This window comes from Mobula hypostoma, chromosome 11 (assembly GCF_963921235.1).
Source record: "Mobula hypostoma chromosome 11, sMobHyp1.1, whole genome shotgun sequence".
Classification (NCBI taxonomy): Eukaryota; Metazoa; Chordata; class Chondrichthyes; order Myliobatiformes; family Myliobatidae; genus Mobula; species Mobula hypostoma.
Genome location: NC_086107.1, coordinates 32,535,006 through 32,541,005, shown reverse-complemented (window position 1 = coordinate 32,541,005; position 6,000 = coordinate 32,535,006).

The following is a 6,000-nucleotide window of genomic DNA, read 5'->3' as shown; positions in this document are numbered from 1 at the left end:
ATTTCTCATCAAGATCTGGATAAATGAAGACATACCAGCAGACTTTAGAGACTCAGTAACTGTTACCATCTACAAAAGGAAAGGCGATCGATCCGAATGCAGAAACTATCGTGGAGTTTCCTTGTTAGCAACAGCAGGAAAGATCCTCACCCGCATCGTGAACAACTGACTCAAGCCTTTAGCTGAGAAGATCCTTCTGGAGACACAAACTGGTTTTAGACCATCACATGGAGCAATCAACATGATCTTCACAATGTGACAATTACAAGAAAGATGTCGTGAACAGCTTCAACCTTTGTACATGGCATTCATTGACCTCACCAAAGCCTTTGACTTGGTATCAAGGGAACTCCTATGGGATGTCCTATCCACCTATGGATGCCCTGAAAAGTACGTTTGAATCCTGAGACTCCTCCACGATGGCATGCTTGCCACAGTCATGGTCAGCAACAGTAACTGTGAGTCTTTTCAATTAGATCAGGACTAAAATAGGGATGCGTGATTGCCCCAACTTTGTTCACCATCTTCATTGCAACATTCATCCACATTATCAAGGATGACCTACCCCCAGGAATCGAAATTGTCTACAAAACAGATGGCAGACTTTTCAATCTTGCCTGTCTCAAACCCAAAACGAAGACATCCATGAGTTCCCTCATCGAGTTCCAATACGCAGATGACAACAGTGTTGCGGCTCTTTCAGAAAACCACCTACAACAGATTCTGACTGCCTTCAACCGTGCATACATGAAACTTGGACTTACCATCAATTCCAAGAAGACTCAGATCATCTATCAACCATCACCAATTGAGACAAATCGGATAGAACCCTCATTTCAAATTGGCGAAACAATCCTGGAAAACGTGGACCACTTTCTGTACCTTGGAAGACACCTCTCCTCCAATGTCGACCTTAATGATGAGATCTAACATCGTCTTAATGCGCTGGAACAGCTTTTGGATGTCTCCGAACAAGACATCCGAACAGACACCAGAATTTTAGTGTACAAAGCAGTGGTAATCCCAACGCTCCTGTATGCATCAGATACCTGGACAACATACTGACGACATCTGAAGGCACTTGAAAAGTTCCATCAACGCTGTCTTCGAAACATCTTAAATATCAGCTGGGAAGATAGAAGAACCAATGTCAGTGTGCTAAATGAAATAAAAACAACAAGCATTGAAGTCTATGTCATCAAAAACCAACTAAGATGGAGCGGTCATGTTGTTCGGATGAAAGACGAACGTCTGCCGAAACAAATCTTCTATTCCCAGCTTAAAGAAGGCAAACGTAAAAGAGACGGATAACAGAAGAGATTCAAAGATGTCTTAAAAGCCATCATGAAGAAATGTAACATCAACATCAACAATTGAGAAACCATTGCCAAGGACAGGAAACTCTGGCAAGCCATCATCCGAGAAGGAACAGCAACTTTCGAAGCCAACAGATGTGTAGAATTAGAAGAAGAAAGAAGAAAATGGAAAGAGAAGCAGCAACAACCAAAGCCCGATCTGCCATCTGGAACTACCTGTCCTGAATGCGGAAGAACTTTCAAAGCCAAGGTTGGACTCATAAGCCACTTGAGAGCCCATAATTAGATCAACAGAACGAAGATGATCATCCTCAACCTCGAGGGAGAGCCATGACGGCGATGTCAGTCATTGCCACTATAGGCCAAATTGTTCTTATCAGTGATTGAAAGCCTTTTGAAAATGTTATGAAAAAAATCATCCTCATTCTTCCATTGAACAGCTAGTCTGAAAGCAGCAGTGACCTTAAATTTCCTTCTAGTGCTTTGATGCTATAGAATTTCCTTGGATAATCACCTTTTTCAAGATGCTGTAGGGACAACATGACTATCTTGTTAATGCAGCGGGCCCGAACCACCGGGCCACGGACTGGTACCAGGTTGCAAAGCATTTGCTACTGGGCCGCGAGGAAACCTTTCCTCATTCCCTGTCAGCCCACTGTTGAGTCATTACGCATGCGAGGTCATTATGCATGCGTCATCCATGTCAACGCAGAAAGGAGTTCAACACCTCGAGCTTGCAATTGCTGGTGGGCTGAAAAGTACGTTTGACCTAACATCTCTGCCAGCATTCCGGATCAAAGTCAAGGCTAAATATTCTGAGATAGCCACGAAAGCACTGAAAACGTTGCTTCCATTTCAAACATATCTCTGCAATGAATACAACAAAAACTAAATTGCGGAATAGACTGGACATAAGGAATCCCCTTCGAGTATCGCTGTCTCCCATCACCCCTCGATGGGACCGTCTTGTTGCAGGGAAACAAGCCCAGGGCTCCCACTGATTCAGCGATATTAGTGTGTTGCAATGATTTTATATGTTAACATGGGGAAAATATGCGCTGTGTGTTTAATATCCAAACATTACTTAAATGTTATGATGTTATTGACTTATAAGTGACTTATATAACCATATAACAATTACAGCACGGAAACAGGCCATCTCTGCCCTTCTAGTCCATAACCGAACGCTACTCTCCTCTAGTCCCACCGACCCGCACTCAGCTCATAACCCTCCATTCCTTTCCTGTCCATATACCTATCCAATTTTTCTTTAAGTGATAATATTGAACCTGCCTCTACCACTTCTACTGGAATTTTGTTCAACACTTACTTCAAGCTCCCCTGTCCTCTCTTGATAATTGACTTATCACTATATTCATGCAAGGAAAATATGTGCTGTGTGTTTAATATTATATTCGTTAGATAAACCCTTTTAGAAACAAAATTGTGTGTATTAGCCACTTACCACCTATATTCCGGTCGTGATTAACACCACCCACCCCCTTCCGAACAGAATCACCAAAAACAATTTGTAGAAAAAAATCGGCACGTACACACATACGCACACAGGTGCCTGCGCAAGGCTTCATGGTCATGGTCGTCTTTCTCGGGGCAAACACAACGTATTTGACTGCTACCCTTGTCCATTGGCAACCCTATCCCCCACCCCGGGTCAGCCAGTCCACCAGAATATTGTCAATAATAAACCGGTCTGCGGTGCAGAAAGGTTGGGGACTCCTGCGTTAATGTATTAAACATTTTAAACACAAAATAATCTGCAGATGCTGGGGTCAAAGCAGCAGGCACAACATTCTGGAAGAACTCAGCAGGTCGGGCAGCATCCGTGGAAATGATCAGTCAACGTTTTGGGCCGGAACCCTTCGTCAGGACTGTAGAGGGAAGGGGCAGAGGCCCTATAAAGAAGGTGGGGGGCGGATGGGAAGGAGAAGGCTGGTAGGTGCCAGGTGAAAAACCAGTAACGGGAAAGATCAAGGGGTGGGGGAGGGGATAGGCAGGAAAGGTGAAGAAGGAATAGGGGAAAGCACAATGGGTAGTAGAAGGAGGCGGAACCATGAGGGAGGTGATAGACAGCTGGGGGAGGGGGCAGAGTGAAACTGGACTGGGATGGGGGAAGGGAGGGGGAGGGAATTACCGGAAGTTGGAGAATTCAATGTTCATACCAAGGGGCTGGAGAGTACCCAGACGGTATATGAGGTGTTGCTCCTCCAACCTGAGTTTAGCCTCATCATGGTAGTAGAGAAGGCCATGTATGGACATATCCGAATGGGAATGTAAAGCAGAATTGAAGTGGGTAGCAACCGGGCGATCCTGTCTGTTGTGGTGGACGGAGCGGAGGTGCTCGACGAAGCGGTCCCCCAATCTGTGCCGGAGGTGCTCGACGAAGCAATCCCCCAATCTGTGTCGAGTCTCACCGATGTAGAGGAGGCCGCACCGGGAACACCGGATGCGATAGATGACCCCAACGGACTCACAAGTGCAGTGTTGCCTCACCTGGAAGGACTCTTTGGGGCCCGGAATGGTGGCAACAGAGGAGATGTAGGGACAGGTGTAGTCCCGTCACCACAACAGGGACAGAGTTCCCCTTGTCCTCACCTACCACCCCACCAGCTTCCAGATCCAGCACATTATCCTCCACACCTTCCGCCACCTTCAACAGGACCCCACAACTAAGCACATCTTTCCCGCTCCACCCCTCCACTTTCCACAGGGATCATTCCCTCCACGACTCCTTGGTCCACATGTCCCTCCTCATGGATCTCCCACCTGGCACTTATCCCTGTAAGCGTAAGTGCTATACCTGTCCTTACATCTCCTCTCTTGCCACCATTCAGGGCCCCAAACAGTCCTTCCAGGTGAGGCAACACTTCACTTGTGAGTCACTAATGTCCTAAATGTCATTTTTCAGCCTTAGATTGGGTGCAAGACTAGGTGTCTCATACTTCTGAACCAATTATAAGAAAATCCTCAACATGCCTTTGATTTACATTACTACATATGCTTTACTATTCAATAGCTAAATAAGTGGATCTTCTGGGTTGTGTAAAATATATTAAATAAAAAAGCTCTTCTGCCTTCTGCTTGTTGAGGACCACATCATTCCTGACAGTCATGAGATCAATCTGAAAAATAAACAGAAGTAATAACTAGAAACACAACTTTAACAAAAGTGAAAGCACCCTACAAAACCCTACAAAATAGATTACTTTTTGAAATATGATATGAAGTAAGAACATATCAAGGGATACTATAAATACATTAAACTATCAGGATCTGAAAATTCAGCTATTCAACACCAGTTTGTCTGAGATCCATAGGACATCGTAATCAATTAGGATCACAGATGAAAGAGATTTTAAAATAAGGAAACCCATACTTACTTAAAACCCCTAGACATGACTGGCTCACACTGAGGCTAGCAACATCCTCCCCAATGCCACTGATTTCTGCACATATGGTCACTGCACCACCTCATGTTTACGGCTCCCACCCTCTAAATACCCCTCCTACTCACTCCTGTGCTGCCATCACCTCTTTGGTCTCCTTTGGTTTCACTCTGCTGTTTTTCAGCTGTGAACTCTATGTTTCTTTCTGTATTTTTATTTTTTATTTAGAGATACAGCACGGTAACAGGCACCTCCGACCCAAAGTGCCCGCGACGCACAATTACACCCACGTGACCAAATAACTAACTAACCCGTATGTCTTTGGAACGTGTGAGGAAACAACAGCACTCAGAGAAGGTCCCATGGGGAGAATGTATATCTTCTTACAGGCAGCAGTAGGAAATGGTCGGGCCGCTGGCACTGTAGCAGCATTACACTAACCACTATACTATTGAAGCACCTTCAATAACTCCAAAAGACTGAAGTTGGGTAAAATACTGAAAGGCTTTTATTTGTTGTACAACAATACGACCTCCATGCTGAGTGTCTGCCCCTGGACTGAGGGGGAGGGGCAAGACAAAATCACCTTTATACAGGAATCTGTGGGAGGAGCCAGAGGGGCGCGTCCAGACAGTTAACCCAGTTACAACATATATATGGTTTACCACAACTATGATATGCTGTCTGCTGCTTCTCAGCAAAGATCTGCATGTTACTTTCTGTAGATCACTGACTTGATGATAATGATGTCTGAAATCCAGTTTCAGCTTTGTTCCCAAGCCTCATTCTTCAGATGTTCCCTGTTCCTACATCCCCATGTCTCAAAGATGGTGAGTGGGTGCATTGTCAAGGCTTAAGGTTACTTTCAGGAAGGAGGTACAGAAGCCAGAAGGCGCACACTCAGCAATTCAGGAATAGCTTCTTCTCCTCTGCCATCCGATTCCTAAATGGACATTGAACCCATGAACAGTACCTCACTTTTTTTTTGTTTTTATACTATTTCTGTTGCGTTATTTTAAATTTAATTATTTTATATATATATATATATACACTTACTGTAATTGATTTACTTGTTTCCTCTATATTGTTATGTATTGCAATTGCTGCTAATTAAGAAATTTCACAACATATGCTGGTGATATTGACCTGATTCTGATTTTATTGCATGATCAACTGTTATTATAGTCAAATTTTAAACAGAAGAGGAAAAAAATTGTGCTAATCAAACCAAAATGAGTGAAAACAATAATATTGATTGGCATCTTGAATGCACCCTCAGC